Source organism: Podarcis cretensis (genome assembly GCF_951804945.1).
Source record: "Podarcis cretensis genome assembly, chromosome: 16".
Classification (NCBI taxonomy): Eukaryota; Metazoa; Chordata; class Lepidosauria; order Squamata; family Lacertidae; genus Podarcis; species Podarcis cretensis.
Window position 1 is genome coordinate 42,343,713 of NC_137186.1, and position 19,709 is coordinate 42,363,421.

At 44.4% G+C, this 19,709-nt stretch overlaps 1 protein-coding gene across 13 annotated transcripts in view; it reads right to left on the bottom strand.

Annotated features, from left to right (window-relative positions):
* Positions 1-18,471, bottom strand: part of CLIP1 (CAP-Gly domain containing linker protein 1) — a 106,006-nt gene extending 87,535 nt beyond the window's left edge. For 7 of the 13 annotated variants that reach the window (XM_079957743.1, XM_079957744.1, XM_079957745.1 and 4 more), the window contains exon 1: positions 18,309-18,471. The gene's annotated coding sequence lies outside the window, so the exon portion shown is untranslated. Of the gene's footprint in view, positions 1-1,721; positions 1,877-16,708; positions 16,974-18,308 lie in introns of those variants that run through there. The other 6 variants (XM_079957739.1, XM_079957747.1, XM_079957738.1 and 3 more) reach the window with 3 other exon arrangements.
* Between the last annotated feature and the right edge of the window lie 1,238 nt (positions 18,472-19,709).

A 19,709-nucleotide genomic window follows, 5' to 3' on the forward strand; every position in this document is an offset into this window, starting at 1 on the left:
AGAAACCAATTGGTAGCCAATGCAGTCAGGCCAGGATCAATGTAAGATGCTCTAGCCATCTTGTGCCAGTGAGCAACCTGGCCACTGAATTCTGCATTAGCTGAAGTTTCCAAACCATCTTGAGAGGCAGCCCTACATATAACATATTGCAGTAATCTAACCTAGAGATCACCAGAGCATAAGATAACAGCAGTTAGGCCAGGCTTCCTCAACCTCGGCCCTCCAGATGTTTTTGGCCTACAACTCCCATGATCCCTAGCTAGCAGGACCAGGGGTCAGGGATGATGGGAATTGTAGTCACAAAACATCTGGATGGCTGAGGTTGAGGAAGCCTGAGTTGGGCTATTCCTGTCCAGATAAGGGTGCAGATGGCTACGAGCTGAAGTCACTTTCATTAGCTTTTTCAACTTCACAGAATTATAGAATTATGCATCTCAGTTTTGCTTGTCAAACCCACAAGAACATAATGCACCAAATGGATCACTGAAAACAGTTTGATTCAGGTACCTTGATTCAGGTACCTGTGTCGCTGGCTTTTGCCGCAATAAAACTAAACTTTGAACTTTGTACCTTGAACACTTATGTTGAACATGATACCTGGGGTCAGAGGAAGTAATGCTGCTGTTCAGATTCAGCTGATTTCTTTGTGATGATAAGAAGTGGATGGTTTGTTTTTTGGAATGTCTCATCTCCTTAGCCTTGGAACAGATTTCCTTCCATGCCAGCAGAATACTAGGGATTTTCCCACTCACCAATTTTCCCTTCACCCACTCTTTCTTCATTCAAATGCTAGTATTGAATGATAACTAGTCCAGGAGCTAAACCAACTCCGTGTATTGTCTTCTCAAAGGAGTCATCAACTCCATAAACTGTAGGATAGCTCAACATCTCCTAGGCAATTAGGAAAAAGAATTGCATGAAGCTCATTTAAACAATGCATTAAGAGTAAAACTGATTTAATACGAAAAAGAGGGATTAAAAAGGTGGAAAAAATGTGAAATACACTTTCACAAATGCATGTTAGGTCACCTAACATGTCTGAAAGAAGACAGGAACACCTATAAAAACTACAGCCATACAAGCCAGCTTTGACTTCGCTTAGAAAATAATGCAGCTTCCTAAATTGAGGGAGCAGCCTCAGAGTCCTCTCCCCACAAGTCTGTCAAGTCCGAGGTATCAAATGCCCACCAGGTGCTGTTTTTAGGGAAAAGGGGTCCACTCCCCATTGAGGTTCTCACACTATTTTCAAAAAGCAGGCAGGTCATATTCTGCTTCCCCACCCCTTCTTATGCCAGGCAGAAGAGGCACATGAAACAGGCCGTCCCCAGATCTTAACTGCTTGGTGGGCTTGTACATTAATATGTGAGCATCTAATTTTTGTCAGTCTTAATACAGTAAGGTTGGCAGTCAAAAGCAACGCTAAGTGGAAGCAAACTATTGGGAAATTAAATTTTAAGCCCAGCAACATATTACATGCACAGGAAAATATAAGACAGATGGAACTTCTCTGATACAGAAAGCAGTAGAGAGTCCGGGGTGTCAAAAGAGCAGAAGTGGAATTATTGCAGCAGGTCATATTCAGCTAAAAAGTTGCAACCTTTAAGGATTTCTGCCACAAGGCGATGTTTTGTGGAAGTAACAGTTGAACCATATGCAGAGATATGAAATAACAAAAAGTCTATTTAAAGCCTGAAGTTCTGGTCATTCTATAAGTTACCTACCCAAACTGAGATATGGTTGCTTTATTTCTGTTATTCACAACACTAATATCTAAGACAGCTTCCAGGGGATCAAATCCTTGAGTGGCTTAGGAAAGCTTCAAGTGCTGCAGCCTGAATTCCCTCAGCTTGTGCTCTTTAATTAGCAGCACCAGAGTGCACAGTTAAGTCCATGAGGGGGTGGGCTCTCTCCTCACTCCTGCCTTTTGTATTATGACTTCATTGTCTCTGACCTCATAGCCAAGCATTCAGGAATGTCTGCAAGAACATGCCTTGGAATGCCACTGCTGGTCAGGCTCAGTAGAGACGAGAGGGGGAATGTTTCTCCAGCTTCTGCCATTCCAGGGAAAAGAAGGAAAAGCTCCTCGATGCCAGCCTTGTTACTGCTTTCTTTAGAAGAACAGGGGCTATAATTCCCAATATAATACTTATATATTCATAGAATCATAGACTTGTAGAGTTGGAAGAGACTCCAGGGTCATCCAGCCTGACGCCCCTGCAATGCAGAAATCTCAAAGGTGGCCATCCAACCTCTGCTTAAAAACCTCCAAGGATGGAGAGTCCACAACATCCCAAAGGAGATCGTCCCAAGGGATTCCGTTAGAATCTCCTTTCTTGTAACTTGAATCCATTGGTTTGGGTCCTAGCCTCCAGAGCAGGAGTCCCTCCCCTACCTTCCCAGGGGCAACTTGAAACCTGCGTGCCCTAAGGGAAGGCAGAAGATAGGAAGCCCAGGTGAGTTTGTGTCATCAGCTCCTGAAGATCATCAGCTGGCCTGAGAGGACTCTGTTGTTCTACATAAGTATTTTTAAAGTGTGTTATGTCTTGAGTGCTTGACAGAAAGGCAGTATTAATGAAAGCTAGTCTGGGGCTTGTTGACTAAAAAGCAGGATATAAATGTTTAAAATAAATAAACGGTTATACAATATTGTTGTGTATGGTTATAAGACAGGAAAATATTTTTTCCTGACAGAGGGAAACAAGTCAAAACAACAAACCTACTGCACTTCTACTATAACTTCTGCCATAATGATGTCAATATATTTGCTCTTGCCTGTCGTCACACAGTAGTTCACGTGAGTGTGAACTACAGCGTGAAAAGTGGTGGCTGCAGCAGTCTGCTGGCTCTTTCCCCTGCCAGCCTCAGGGCCCTGTCCCTGGGATCCAGATCCACAGGCTGGTCAGTGCCTCTATTGGCTACCTTCTTCCTCCTCAGCCAACCTAGGGATCCACTGCCACCACCAATTAGAATGAGGAGTTGGCAAGGGCAGAAAGAGGAGCCGCATGGAGAGGAGGAGGCCTCCAAAAGTGGTGGCCAGTTGGCCTCAGAATCCACAGGAGTGGCATAAAGAGGTAGAAAGAGGAAGGATGAAGACGTTCCGATGGGTGGAGTGGGGAGGGTGAGAGGAGGGAACAGGGAGGGGTCAGTGAGCCCAAGGAGGTACGCACCTGTAGACAATGACAACTGAATGACTGACAGAAGCTTTAGCACAGTGGACCAACACCAGCTGATGACAAGGCTCCCCAAATCTCTTTTCTGATGAGAGCAGCTTTTGCATCTCATTTGGAAACCAAGGACCCAGAGTCTGGAGGAAGTTTCCACAGTCTGTGTTGATTTGGGGAGCCAAGTCATCAGCTGGTGTTGGTCCACTGTGCTTCATTAAGTCCAGGGTCAACGCAGCCATCTACCAGGAGATTTTGGAGCACTTCATGCTTCCTTCCGCAGACGAGCTTTATGGGGATGCTGACTTCATTTTCCAGCAGGCCTTTGGCACCTGCCCACACTGCCAAAAGTACCAAAACCTGGTTCAATGCCCATGGGATTACTGCGCTTGATTGGCCAACAACTCGCCTGACCTGAACCCCATAGAGAATCTATGGGGCATTGCCAAGAGAAAGATGAGAGACATGAGACCGAGCAATGCAGAAGTGCTGAAGGCTGCTATTGAAGCTTCCTGGTCTTCCATAACACCTCAGCAGTGCCACAGGCTGATAGCATCCATGCCACACTGCATTGAGGCAGTAATTGATGCAAAAAGAGCCCAAACCAAGTACTGAGTATATATCTACTCAGTAGCTTCTACTTCTCAGAGGTCCAATATTGCTCTATTTGCAGTCCTTGTTTTGCTGATTTCATTTAATCTAATTTTCTGAGATTGTTAATTTGGGGTTTTCATCAGCTGTACGCCATAATCATCACAATTATAACAAATAAAGGCTTGACATATCTCACTTTGCATGTCATAAGTCTATCTCATATATTAGTTTCACCTTTAAAGTTGAATTTCTGAAATAAATGAACTTTTCCACAATATTCTAATTTTCCGAGTTTCACCTGTAAGCCATCTATACTCAGCTATCTACACACCTGAGCTGCCACCCTCACTGTACTTTTGTCAGATCTTGCCCTTTAGAGACAGTTTAGGTGTTCTTTCCCCAATATTAAAGGTGACTTGATATTTCAGCATCTGCCCTTAGGTTCTGAATAGTTTCCCCCATTTGATGCTGTCAACTCTTCTGTTACTTAAAAACGAATTAACATCAGCTCACTTCCTTTATTTGCAAGCAGTGCTTGCCCTTTTCTGTTCCTCTTTGCTCCTCACTGGAGGAGTGGAGTGCAGTTTCCTAAGTTTATCAAAGAAAAACTGAGTGCTTTTCAAAACCTTTTCCCTTTACACTAAAACATTTTTTTTAATCCTAACATAACCAGCGTGACAGCAGGAAAATTCACAATATAAAGTTATTATTTACTAGTTCAGTAACTAACATAAAAGTTTTTATGCATCTCAGAAATTTAAAAAGATGTACCGTAACTGAAATTAAAATGTTTATTTTTAAAAAAACAAATTTGATAAACATTTTTGTAATAAATCCTCAAAGATCTTTACAAAATTAATTTTCTTAGTGCAACACAAATAAATGGCATTTGGATGGTTTTATAACATGAATCTTTCATACAAGCTACAAATTTTATCCCTCTAAGCGAGCGGATCCAAGAGCTCCTCAGAAGCTTCCCAGGGGTTTCTCAGTGTAGAAACAAGTCATGGTTAAAAGCTCCTCTTAAAAATAGCTTGATCACAACTAAGGAGCCCCCCTGCAGCAAATAGCTGCAAACAGGATCCTGAGCAAGTTCTAAGACGAACACAGCTCAGACAGAACATGTCTTGAAATCCCCTGCTGTTTGCAGAAATGCTGCAACAGATGTACACAAGCAAACTGATGTGGAAAGAATTCCATGGCGGTAGATAGTTTAGGAGATCACTGGTCTAAGGCAGTACAATTTGCACACTGCGTTAGCCAACAGCTCACAACACACTGTTATGTGTTATGGCATGCAGATTTGGACACAACAACTTGCGTTTATGCATTACATTATACTACAGTTAAAATAATGGTATAATGTGAGCAAGCAGCATGCTGGTGCCCCAAACTCCATGTTATATTTGTTGTTATGTGGAATCTGGGCTTGTGGTTTGTTACTCTCCAAACAAACCACAAATGAAAGCCAAGGTCTATCTGGACGGGGGGGGGGGGGGACGGGACACCATGAGTCCAAATTCCATGAAACAACAAGCCAGACTCTGGATTGTTTTCCCCCCATTGCAGCAGCAGCAGCAACAGAAGCAGGAAAAAAGTGAAGAGCAGACTTTTGAGCACCAGCACACGACAAAAAAAATGAAGTCAGGAGAAAAGATCAGACTTCTCCATTTTTAAAACTCAAATTTTTAACAGCTGATATAGCAACAGCCAGTAATAATACCACAGCTAATTAACATGCTTGTTAGTAAGTTAGGGTTTCCATTTATTATGTGTCTTCTGCTATTATTCCAAAGCAGGAACCTCCAGATTCTTGCTAGAACTGTAGTTCATTATATATAAACCACAGAGTAACTCGAGGATTTACATATAAGGTAAAAATGTATGTGGAGCCAGGACAACAAAGAAAATAGTCATACACTGAATCCACCCAGCATGTTGCCTCCAAATGGGAACTCTGAGCAGACAAATCCACAGTCTTAAATATTCCGCTTACTGTACAATCTTCTGTCTGCTAAAGATGGGGGGGGGGAGGTCTTAATACTGAAACAGTTTTATGCCACCATAGGTCACCCTAGGCCTGCTTGTACAAGAACTATTTTTTGGGACAAACAAAGATACAGTACATATATATTCAAATAGGTACAGGTAAAGGGACCCCTGACCATTAGATCCAGTCGTGACCGACTCTGGGGCTGCGGCGCTCATCTCACTTTATTGGCCGAGGGAGCTAGTGTACAGCTTCCGGGTCATGTGGCCAGCATGACTAAGCCACTTTTGGTGAACCAGAGCAGCGCATGGAAACGCCGTTTACCTTCCCGCCAGAGCGGTACCTATTTATCTACATGCACTTTGACGTGCTTTCGAACTGCTAGGTTGGCAGGAGCTGGGACTGAGCAACGGGAGCTCACCCCATTGCGGGGATTCAAACTACTGACCTTCTGATCGGCAAGCCCTAGGCTCTGTGGTTTAACCCACAGCACCACCCGCGTCCCTATATTCAAATTGCTATGTGTTAAATCCCTGTGCAAACTCAAAGAGAGAAATCTCAAAGAGAAATCTCAAAGAGGCAAACTCTTTAAAATGTACTGTCAAAAGATATATTCTAAGTCATAGAAAAACATTAAAACTTTTTCATGGTACGTCTAAGAATGCCTGCATTAAGACATTCAAAAGCATGGCAGACTACTGAACCAGAGAGGTGAAGTATGGGAACAATCCACCAAGCATTTCTCCTATGCAAGCCCCATTGAAAAAAATGGCTCATTCATTCAAATGTTTGGTTTTTGCTCAAGTTCCATTTATCATTGAGGGGCCTGAGTAGGAAACACTCTCATTTGATGGCAGCCTACATCTTACATTTACAACCCCAATTAAATTAAACAGATTTGTTCTCATATCACCGGATGGATCAGGAGATGCTTACTGGAATGCACATGGACACCACTGCCTTCCATGAGAGGAACAATTTTTTCGTCGAAATGTGCATTCCTATTTGGGCACATTTTAAAACACACATCGTAATACAAGTATCTGGAAAACCAAAAACTGAGCATTGAACAAATACTTTTTTTTCTTTTTTATACATGATATGAAAAAAGAATCAGAAAGTTAAAGTAGAATATTATTTTTAACAGCACTTGAAAAATTATGAAAAAATAATAAAATGCACTTTTACCCCATGTAGGAACTATTCTCCTGATCTGTTGTTGTTTTAACTTAATTTTTGATACTGGTGTTAAATTAATTTTGAAAAATTAACTTTGAGGTTATCAACCTCCTGCCTGCCTTTCAGCTACCCATCTAGGACTACTATTACAATGCTAACATACATGGAGAGCCCAGTGGCACACAATTGCTTTGCACCCAGGAGCAGCCACTGTAGCCCCAAACAGCTGCAAGGGGAACTTATGGCTGGTGTGAAGGGCTTTGCATGCCTTGCAGCCAGGCTGGCAACTGAAGGGAGCCAATCAGCCTCGCCAGGGACTGAAGTTGGGCCCTTCTGCTCTGCCACTGAGCTACTGCCCTTCCCAATATACAGGATACCCTCTTGGTGGGTGGCATTTTCTGTCCTGAAGCCCAGAGTCGGATAGGCCGTGCCCCCCCCCCAGCAGCCAGGGGAGGTTCATCATATCCTTGCTGTGGCAGACCTCAGCAACCGTCAACCCTGGCTGTTGAAAAAGCTCATCAACCAGCAGGTAGGCTGGTAGATAACTTGGATTCCTGCCCAATGCCTACCCTAAGAAAGCTGTGGCCTACTTTTATCCAACTCAGGTTGTGCTTGTCTTCTATTAATACTTCTTCCCACACCTCTCCCAGATACAATGTGCATGGGTCCACAATATGGCATTCTTGGTTAGGTATGTGCAAACCAGAGACAAATAAAACTTGATCTTGGCAACATATACAGACACACAGTGCAAGAATATGCAGAACACAGCATGCTCAAAACTTACTTGTTTGCAAAACTTTCCCATTAACTATTCCTCAATAGAACATATCCGTGGGTGCTAAATTCTTGTGTCTGATTAATGTTAGGATTTAATTAGGAGCGGTATGTAGAATAGCTAGACCCAAGTGTGGTATCAGGGGTAATAAGGTGTGATGGAACCACTCATCATCCTCTGTAACAGCACATGTAAAAGCAAGTTAAGCAGGCACACTTCCTGGGTCCTGGGTTGTATATTGGACATTATAATCCTAACCCAATCAGCAAGTGTTAATGAAGTCAGACAGACTTCTTTGTGAGATGACCATATGGGGGAAATAAACAACAAGGGAGTTCAGAGCAGAGGGAGTTCAGTGTGTGTTCCCACTACACAAGATCAAAGGAAATGGGTGTGAAAATGCAAATGTGAGGCCTCTCCACGTGTTAGAAAAGGAGATCTTAGAAGTTATGAAGTTAAGAGTTGGGAGTGATGTAACCGGGAAGCAGGGATGAAGGGTTTAGCTGGGATGTATGCTGCAGAGCAAGAGAGGCTGCAGAGAGGGATGCTGATACTGTTACTGCACCAGTGTTTGAATTAGGCAGGTGCCAGGTGCATTATTGGCCACTTGCAACCAAGTGAAGACATCCCCACCACCTAGAGGTGCATGCCGGGGGTATCATTGGAGCTTGACTATTTTCACACACTAATACCCCATTCTGTATAATTTTATCAGTTATATTTTATCTGCACAATCAGAATGAATTTTAGGAACCAAAATGCTTTTTCTGTGCCACCTGAGCAGGAGCAGTGAACGTTATAGTTAATTGTTGTAGCTTGTCTTCACTTACCCCACCCCACTGCCCTGCTCACAGCTGTCAAGAATATCCCTAAATTATGAATGGTCCATGTCACCATTAAGAAAAAGAGGTCAAAATAGGCTAATATATATGTAGACTGGCCCTGGATAAAGTGACTTTTCTTTTTTAAGTTCTCAAAGTTCTTAATCTAACTCAAGGTTGTCATCTGTGACTTGCCATTATTTTTATTGATTATAGTTTAGTAATTTTTTTGTAATTGATAATCGTAAACTGTTTGATTATTATTTGCTGATATTTAATTTACTGTTTACTATTAAATTCTAATGGATAATAATACTTTTATTATTTATATCCTGTCCATCTGGCTGGGTTTTCCCAGCCACTCTAGGCAGCTTACAGCATATATAAAACGTTGTAAAACATCAAACATTAAAAACTTCCCGATACAGGGATTACTGAATATTGCTTTATTTGATATAAGTGATTTATTTTAAAGTTATTGTGACTTTTTTTATTGAATCAGATTATTATTGTTTGACTTTTTAATATATTTATATTTTAGTCCCTTGCTTAATCATAGCAGCATTTAATTCATTCCAACAAGAATATGAAAACAGTTCCTCCTCCCGGCAAAATCCGGGAGAAATCCGGCACAATCTGCCTATTGTGCTTGCTTTAACAACAATATGAAGTCTCTATAATTATTATATTTATTTACTGCTGAAGACAGTGTTTGTGGCTCTTATTTTATCCTCACAATAACCCTGTGAGGTAATTTAGGCTCAAAACCACCCAGTGATCTCTCACAGCCCAGTCAGGATGGCTCTCTCTTTGCCCATGCACATAAACACAAAGACTTCCCAAGTATCTGGGTAGTTTGAACTTTATTCATCAACAACTTTTGAAGTTGATATTAACAAACATACATGTGGAGGGGGGGACATCTCTCTAAAGACATTGTTGTATCCCTGAGCACTTTAAAAAACAAGTGGACATGAAAAACACCCGCAGGCACAACCATGTGCACATCTGAATAGATTTGTTGTTGTTGTTTATAGTCGTTTAGTCGTGTCCGACTCTTCGTGACCCCCTGGACCAGAGCACACCAGGCACTTCTGTCCTCCACTGCCTCCCGCAGTTTGATCAAACTCATGCTGGTAGCTTCAAGAACACCATCCAACCATCTTGTCCTCTGTCGTCCCCTTCTCCTTGTGCCCTCCATCTTTCCCAACATCAGGGTCTTTTCCAGGGAGTCTTCTCTTCCCATGAGGTGGCCAAAGTCTTGTAGCCTCAGCTTCACGATCTGTCCTTCCAGTGAGCACTCAGGGCTGATTTCCTTAAGAATGGATACGTTTGATCTTCTTACAGTCCATGGGACTCTCAAGAGTCTCCTCCAGCACCAGAATTCAAAAGCATCCATTCTTCGGCGATCAGCCTTCTTTATGGTCCAGCTCTCACTTCCATACATTACTACTAGGAAAACCATGGCTTTAACTATACAGACCTTTGTTGGCAAGGTGATGTCTCTGCTTTTTAATATGCTGTCTAGGTTTGCCATCGCCTTTCTCCCAAGGAGCAGGCATCTTTTAATTTCATGACTGCTGTCACCATCTGCAGTGATCATGTAGCCCAAGAAGGTAAAATCTCTTACTGCCTCCATTTCTTCCCCTTCTATTTGCCTGGAGGAGATGGGCCCAGTGGCCGTGATCTTCGTTTTTTTGATGTTGAGCTTCAAACCATATTTTGCGCTCTCCTCTTTCACCCTCAATAAAAGGTTCTTTAATTCCTCCTCACTTTCTGCCATCAAGGTTGTGTCATCTGCATATGTGAGGTTGTTGATATTTCTTCCGGCAATCTTAATTCCGGCTAGGGATTCATCCAGCCCAGCCTTTTGCATGATGAATTCTGCATATAAGTTAAATAAGCAGGGAGACAATATACAGCCTTGCCGTACTCCTTTCCCAATTTTGAACCAATCAGTTGTTCCATATCCAGTTCTAACTGTAGCTTCTTGTCCCACATAGAGATTTCTCAGGAGACAGATGAGGTGATCAGGCACTCCCATTTCTTTAAGAACTTGCCATAGTTTGCTGTGGTCGACACAGTCAAAGGCTTTTGCATAGTCAATGAAGCAGAAGTAGATGTCTTTCTGGAACTCTCTAGCTTTCTCCATAATCCAGCGAATGTTTGCAATTTGGTCTCTGGTTTGGTCTCTTCTAAATCCAGCTTGCACTTCTGGGAGTTCTCGGTCCACATACTGCTTAATCCTGCCTTGCAGAATTTTAAGCATAACCTTGCTAGCGTGTGAAATGAGTGCAATTGTGCGGTAGTTGGAGCATTCTTTGGCACTGCCTTTCTTCGGGATTGGGATGTAGACTGATCTTCTCCAATCCTCTGGCCACTGCTGAGTTTTCCAAACTTGCTGGTATGTTGCTGAATAAACATGTGCAAAGGTACCAGTCAGCCTGTAAGTCAGTTAAGAAATAGTCTTCCTTGTATCATCACCAAATACTAAGGTTTGCTTTTTGGTCCCGTCTTTCCATCTTCAATTCTGCAGCAATGAAGGCAACAACGTGTGTGTTTTCTCTGATTCTCAGGACTGGGAAGCTAATGACATATATTCTTTTTCTCTAAAGAGTGATGGGTTTGGAAGCTCATGGACATGGATAAAATCAATGAGAAAAGATTTTAAATCTCATTGAGTTATGAGTGTTGCCCAGCCCTGGTGTGAGCCTCCAAAAACATCTACAGTATATGCAGGAGCTGTAAGCTGTGACACATTGGAAGGCTGCCTGACTTCTGCAGGCCTCCACTTTGTGATTTTTTTTTTTAAAAAAAACATTTTGAACTGCTGTAGATGGTTGATGATGGGCCTGTAAAGTAATCTTTGTGCTATTTCAAAACAGCAACTTGAGAAAATTCCCACCTTTAATTAACAGGGGAGATAAAACAGCAGATGTTTTTAAAAGTCTAAGTAAAGTGTGACCTGCTAACACCAGTTCAATTTGCCAGAATCTGTTGCTGCTTTGTGGATGCTGTCACACAACCCAGTTAAGGGAGGCGTGGGGGGCTTCAGCCTCCGGAGGCGAAACAGGCTGGGCCACCCCTGCATGGTTTTTGTCTGCAGGTCCTTGTTGTCCGTATAGTTAAAGCCATGGTTCTCCCAGTAGTGATGTATGGAAGTAAGAGCTGGACCATAAAGAAGGCTGATCGCCGAAGAATGGATGCTTTTGAATTCTGGTGCTGGAGGAGACTCTTGAGAGTCCCATGGACTGCAAGAAGATCAAACGTATCCATTCTTAAGGAAATCAGCCCTGAGTGCTCACTGGAAGGACAGATCGTGAAGCTGAGGCTCCAAGACTTTGGCCACCTCATGGGAAGAGGAGACTCCCTGGAAAAGACCCTGATGTTGGGAAAGATGGAGGGCACAAGGAGAAGGGGACGACAGAGGACAAGATGGTCCATGGGGTCACGAAGAGTTGGACACGACTAAACAACAACAAGCTCCTACCCTCTCATTTTGGTGGCATGGCAAAAAGATAAAAGTAGACACAGTGCTGAGGATATGAATTCCCAACCCTGAATGCGTATCCCTATCAGTCATAAAATCAATCATTTGATGAGCCAGGAGGGAGGACATGGCATCCTGGCTGTGAGTCCTGGAAAACCTGCTTGTTCCCTGCCTTGCAGGTCTTTTTCTGCCTGGCCTGGGACTGACTCCAGCTACAAAAGCTGAGGCTGCTGAACAGACTCTTGGGCTGGGGTTTTGTTGGGGGGGGGGGGCGTTGTTGCTGTTGCTTTTTTGTATCTTTATTTTAGACCTTCTTTTGATTTATGTGGAAATTGTTCAGTTTGGTTGGGTATTTTTTAATGTTTTATTTATTGTCTGACTACTTTCATTATGTGGTAGTTATTTATTTTCTTCTTGCTGTAAGCCTCCTTGACTATGGTTTGAACTGCGGAAAGGTTACATTCAAATAAAATTATATATGTTTCCATAACCTCGCCACCTGATCTGATCCGCACGCATTACCTCAGGAGGTGTGTGTGTGTGTGTGTGTGTGCATGTGAGAAAAAGAGTTGGATGTGGCCACACTGACCACTGACCTGCAGCTCCCAGAGAGCAGGGTCAAGAAGGATGAACCAAGCCCTCAGGCACCCTGCATCAAATTAACCCTAACATACTGATTTCCGGATGAATCCAAAGCCTTCTCCTAGGTGATTTTAAGAACATATTCTATTAATAAAAATAGCTAAAGAGCTCCATTAGTTAGGGTGAATTTTTAAATTCCTTTCCCATTTCCTCCCTGAGAAAACACTCTGCAAAGTGCAAAAACAGTACCTACCCCCTCACATTAGATCCAGATTTCTCAGGTTATGAACAACAGGGAAGAATTAGTCCCTTAAAGATTAAAAGAAAATTTCTAATTCTTCAGGCTTCCTTTGCATATATAATGTCTGTTTCTAATTTAATATTCCAGCACAATTTTGAAGGGTTTGGAAGACGTCAGGAACCACTCAAGATGCAGAGCAAGCAACCAATTTAATTAGAACTTGAAACAGCTAATAAGGGTGAAGAACGAGAAGGGGGTGGGTGGGATGAAGAAGATCTGTGTTCTACTGCCTTTCCAATATTCTCCTGCTCTGCATCCCAGCCCCTTGAGCAGAAACCTGTGTGGAGCTAGTGCCAGAAACAGGGCTGGCTGCCATGCTCCAGAGACACCACTATCAGGCAAGCTAAGAGTGCTGTTCACAGTTAACTCCCCCACTAGCCAAAAAAATGCCTCAGAGAAGCTGAGATCATCGCCCATGTGCTGCAAGCAAACACTTCATTTAAATACCCAAAAGCCCTTTTCCAGCTGAGGCAGCTGGAAACATGTTAACCCAACAACTTAGGAAATACTCCCCACAGGAACGCCAAGGGTATAAACAAAGGTGGCTTTCATGAGTCACACACCTCCCTCTGCCAATTCCCAGGCACTAGAGAACTTGCACCCTCATTTTAACAACTAAACTGAACTGAACGTTGTTCATCCTTTCAAGATATACAAGGAAAGGAGAGCAAAATAAAGGACAAGACAAGTTTATTGACAGGGAACCAAGGCGATGCTTTTTCCTCAGCCACCACCAAGCAGGATGAAAGGAATAGCATAAGAGGAGACAAACTCTTTGGCTGGTGAACACTTCAGTTTAGGGAAGGGAAGCCTGGCCATTTTGACATTTTTTGGCTTGTGTGCCAAGCCCTCTAATTGTGTTAGATCACTGCTTCCAATGAAACCCCCAAAGAAGACTCAAGTAAATTAGACACAAATGAAGTCCCAAAATATACCTATAGTTTAACCCCGACACACTTTTAGTATCTAGCTTTTTAGGGTCCACTTGCAGATGTGGAAAGACTCCAGAGCAGCTAACCCATGTCTACACAGGTTTACTCACAAGCAAGTTTCATTGACGTTCATCACTCAATGGTCTGGAAACCAAGCGCTACAAGGCAATTGGGTATGTTTAGCCTGGAAAAGAGAATCATAGAATCATAGAGTTGGAAGAGACCACAAGGGCCATCGAGTCCAACCCCCTGACTGAGAGGAGATATGATAGGCCAGATATAGACTATTTAAAGTTAAGACGAAGAATGATAGGAGATATTTGTAAGGCATCTTGTATTTCTTGGCATCTTATTCATGGCCTTTAGGATGTTAGAAATCTACAAGAACTCTTAATGCAGAGAGGTCAGAAGGTAGCCCACAGTTTGTTAGTGGACTACCTAACAGCAGCTGGTTACTGGGATTCTTGCAAAGGAGGTAGGACTGAGTGGGCCTTGGTATGGTCCAGCAAGCCACCCCCTTCTGACTTAGGTAAGAAAATGTACTGTAGTCTCTCCTCAACTATTAAGAGATCCTGATCTTTTATACATTCATTTTGATAAATTAAAAATGTATTGCTGAACACAGTTTTCTAGTAAAAAGCAAGCCTTGTATGTTTCAAAGTCTGCCTTCCCTTGTCCTGATGAACTTGGAATCATACCTTAGTATTTATTGATCATACTTTACTTGTTTGTACAATAAAGGGGATTTAAATTTGAATTCCATCCCCCTTTCATGTAGCATAATGGGATCATCAGGAGTTACAAGACCTTCATTAGCAGGGTGGGGTGAAAATTAACTGGTACTCAGAGGTGGGTCTATGTGTCAATGCCCATTTGCCCTTCATGAAAACATGACACATACAGTCATCAGGGATTCAGCTTATTAAGAAAACTCTACACTCATGATTTCACCAGCTCAATGATTAAACAATGCTAGTTATTCCATGGCATGGAGGAGCAAACTGGGAGGAGGAAGAGGGAGAAACAGACTGACTAGATAGAACCCTAATCAGCTTCCCTTACCTAAAATTACTAGTTAAATTATATGTAAAATACAAAGCTTTGAATGCCTTTGGTTACATTAACCCTACTTTGAAAACAGTGTGCAATTATTTTATTTAGATGTGTTTCTCTTCCAGTTATTCTAGTTGGGCAGTTTAGAAATACTGTACTAAGTCAACTATGCATCCTTCCTTTATTCAACTGGACTCAAGTATAAAAACATAAAATTAGAAGAGCCGGTTATGAGTATGGTATCTCTTGGCCCCAGATACAGGCATACCGAAGCAGGCCTGGATCATAAGCCTGGTTAGGACTGACCCTTTACAGCATCACAGCCCCATGGATATCATGCTTATCCCCTTATTTCCACACTTTAATTTTCAATAATAGATCCAGCAACCCTCAGTAGAACAAAAATCTGGCCCTTGTTTGTTTTTAAAATGAAAAGCTATTACACATCTGATGCTGCCTGGGACACTAAGAACAATTTTGACAGGCTGCATGAGCTGCCATTTTACTGTTACTTTAAGAAGTACAGTGGTACCTCCGGTTACGAACTTAATTCGTTCCAGAGGTCTGTTCTTAAGCGGAAACGGGGCCTCCCGCTGCTGCCAGTGCGCAATTTCTGTTCTCATCCTGGGGCAAAGTTTGCAACGAGGAGCAGCTACTTCCGGGTTAGCAGAGCTTATTACCCAAAGCGTTTGTAAGGAGGACAGTACGTAACCCAAGGTTCCACTGTACAAATAGAGGAAACCCTTCCAACAGTAGGAAAACAATACTATCCTAAAGGAAATTAAGTTCCCTTACTTACTTTCCAACTCTGGGTCACTGCACATTTCTGGTACATTCACATAGTCAGAGGTATGACAGCAGTTAAGTATTTACAGATTTTAAAGATTAAGATACTATAGGATTATGGGCAATATGAAAGGGACATTTAATATGCTCCCATTTACGTAACCTACAATTCCATTTCAAACTTGAACAGAAACAAAACACAACCCTTTCATTGTACTAGACATGTGCATGCTCTCATGCACACTCTTTCACACAGGTAGGTAGCCGTGTTGGTCTGCCGTAGTCGAAACAAAGAATTTTTTAATTTTGTTTCGACTTCTCTCACATTCACACACAGGATTATAATTTGCTAGATCATTTTTTACAAGGCTAAATTAACATGATGGCAGAATACAGTATGTTTTACCTGCTTTTATTTACTACAGAATTTAGTTCTCCTACATTTATTACTAAAATGTGGATTCACAGTCATATTGTAGTTTTAAAAGTCACAAAGATGCTAAAACACAAAACCTCAAAGAGCAGAAGTTACAAGACGTACTTGAACTTAATCAGAGTTGTTTGATATTTTCCCCTTTCACAAAAGCTACATATACAGAGGCATGAAGAAACTTATTTGCACCATGCACAAGAGTGAGGGAGAAGCATGCCACTCTTAATTTTTTTAATCACGGGATATTTAAGCTCTAGATGCATATCAGCAACGGAAAGATTCTTAAACCACCAAATGCTTGGCAAGGATAACTATTCTAGCCAGCTGTCCATGCAACCAAGTCCTGGTCATGGGCTAATTTCACTTTACACACATCTCTCTCACACACCAAGCAAAGGTGATTAATCGCTTAAAATGAATCTGAAAACTGAAAAATCAGTCGCTGGTAATAAACATTGTCTCTGAGAAACAACTTAAGGGTAATATAGCATTCTAAACATGCTGTTCCTTGCAATCAAGGTATTTCCAATTGTAAAAGCATACATTTCTAGCTGCTCTATAAGGAAATCTATAATCTCAACACTCGTGGCAGGAAGTTCTGTACTTACTCTGCTCGTTTGGCCAATGACACTTCCACCCAACCAGTGATGTCATGCAGCAGACTGCTCACCAGTTGATTGCTGCATCTCTCCACCCAGTTCAAATGAAACTGCCTGCCTCTCGGTTTACAAGAGCTTTTGTGTTGGAAGGAAGGGGATCAAGGAGGAAGCGCCTTCCTTGCTAACAGCAGTAATCTGGAAACCTTACAGGGTCTCCAGCACAAAGCAGATGGCCTCCACCTCCCAATGCTGGTCTACCTCAGTCGTCTCCCTCTCTCCGGCCAGATCGCTGCCTGGGTACCAGAGAAACCTGCTGCTGTCACCCGAGGCAAGAGCAGATCAGATGACTGAGCACAGTCTGTGTGACTCCATTAGCAGACTGACAGGCAGAGCTCAGGAATGCTTCAGAGCCAGCCCAACCATGAGGCCAGGCGAGGCAACTGCCTTAGGTGGTAGGATCCACAGGGCAGCAGATCTCGATGTTGATCTCCCACCCCTTGCTTCTGATGTAGCTCTTCCCTCGCCCCTTCTTCCTTGGCAGGGAGGGAGGCTCCATTTTGGGGTCCACCGCAGGTCCCAAAATGCTTTGGGCTGGACCTGCTTCTCCCACCCTCATTATGGCAGGCTGAGAGGGAGAACTTGGCAGCTTTGAAGCCCACACCCCTCCAGACACACATTCCTAAAGTCTGCATGGAGAACAAGGCTGGCCAAGGGGCAAGGCAGGGCTTTTCCAATCCAGTCTGGAGAAGCAGATGCAGAGCCCGACCTATGCTCAACCTCTGCCACACTCCTTTTACAATCCTATTAGCTCAACAGCCATAGACGCAAGCCGCCATGCCAACTGAAAAACATAAATAGACCCCCCATTTACGAACGAAAAATTTAACCTGAGTATTAAAACATCAGGGGCTCTAAATACAAAACACCACCCACTCCCCCAAGCTTGCAAAGGAGCCTTCCAGACCTACCAATTAACCCTTTAATTGGCTGAGATCGGCTTCTGCTGCTACCTGGGAGGGCAAAGAAAGCTCCTCATCCCGACCCTCCCAGGACAAATAAGAGTCCAAGCTGGAAAGCAGAGTCGGCCCCCTCCCCGCGCCTCAAATATCATATTTTACCCCAACAAAGCAGTCAACCCCCGGGGCTGCAAAAGGAGCAGGTTATCCCTTCCAGCGACGCCTGGCAAAAGCGAGACAGGCTGCTACCACAGAAGGGGGGCGAGGATCCCCCAAGTCCCCCCCCCCGCCACTCCTGACAAAGAGTCTCGCCCACCTGGACGGAGAGGAGCCCTTTTCCAGAAAGGGAGAGCGCCCTCCTGCTCCAACCCAGCACACCTTCAAGAGGAGCGGAGAGCAGCCAGATCCCCCCCCCGCCCCAAGAACCAAGAAAGAAAGAAGGCGAGCGGCGAGGCTGCTGCGGGGGGGGGGGGGCACAGCTACCAGACGGCAGGTCCCTCTGCGGGCGAAGCAGGCAGGGAGCAGACGGGGGGCGGCGGCGGGGGGGCCCCTTCCTCGAAGCCCAGACAAAGCAGGGGACCCCCCCGCGCCCGCGTATCGGAGAGGGAGGAGAGAGAGAGAGAGGCGAGCCCGGACCCCCCCCCCGGCCTCACCCCGCCAGACGCGCCGGCAGCGCCCTCGGCTCCCTCCGGGCAGCGGCGCCTCCTGGCTCTTCCGCCTTCCTGCCGGGGCTCCGCAAGGCGGGCGGGCGGGCGGGCGGAGACGCGGAGCCAGGCCAGCCCCGCCGCCGATGCCGCCTCCGCCTCCTCACGTGCTGCGCGCGCCGCTCTGCGCGGCTCTTGGCCCCTTCTGCTCCGCCGCCGCCAGGCCCGCCTTGCCACGCCCCTTCTCCCCGCCAGCGCCCCGGGGCCTCGGGCTCTTGGCAGCCCCCGCTTCTGCCTCGGAGCTCCCTCTCTCGCCCAGCCCGCCCCCCCCTCGGGCCGCCGCGGATCCCGACCCCCCCCCCCGGGGAGCTCGCCGGGGCCCTTTCCCTCTGGTGCCTCACGGCGAGGGAGCCAGGGATGCTGCGGGAAGAGAGGTCTGGTTGGCCGCTGGGGGAGCAGGATGCTGGGCGGGACGGGCCATCGGCCTGATCCAGGTGAAGGCCAAGTCCGATCTAGTCCAGGATTGTCCACACCACCTGGCAGCAAGTCTCCCGGGCTTCCGACAGGAGTCTCCCCCAGACCTGCCCCTCTGGGCTCCGCAGACGAGGCAGCAGCAGCAGCCCCTCTCCCGCGGAGCCAGAGGCCGGCCGGCCTTCCCTCGCTTCCCTGCTTCCTCAGAGTAGCGCCCCTTTCGCTACTTATGCTTCGCTTTTTTTAAAATCCCCTTCTTTTTTCCACTTTGTTTCCTCATAGGCCCACCCAATCCTAAATATAAATTAATTAGCTATATCAATATAGCTTCTTCCCCACCCTTTCTCTCTTCCCCTTTAAAAATTCCTACATTTTCACTTTCCTTCATAGAGAAACAACCAACCAACCCTAGCCACATCCTATTTCAGTGAGGCTTCTGTTTCCCCTACAACCTCTTTTTGTAAAGCATCCGTTCCTGCTTTTCTCACAACGAATCAGCAAGCCATATGTACATCCTATTGATTTGAATGGAATATTTTCATCGCAGACAGGCTGGCTAACAAGTGGAATCTGACACATACTTACCCTGCAGTCAGTCCTACTGAATTCTATAGGGCTTATTTCAGCTGAAGCAAAGTAGCAGAGCAAAGTAGCAGACAGCAGAAGATAGCAGGGTGGGCACATTTCTTTGCAAAAATCCACTGACTTACGTGGAGAATAGTAGGTGTTGGTTTTTTAAATAAAAGCAATGACTTTGTTCTTCAGGGAGAAATTGGCAGGAGGATTCATCAGCCAGAATTCCCACCTTAAAACACACCAAGTGCTATTGGAAAACATTTGCAACATTGTCAAAGAAAATGGCAAAATTGATTATTTAACTGGTCTTTAGGGACATGAGCTACGGTGTGCCATATTGAACTATAGCACTAGAATTCAAGT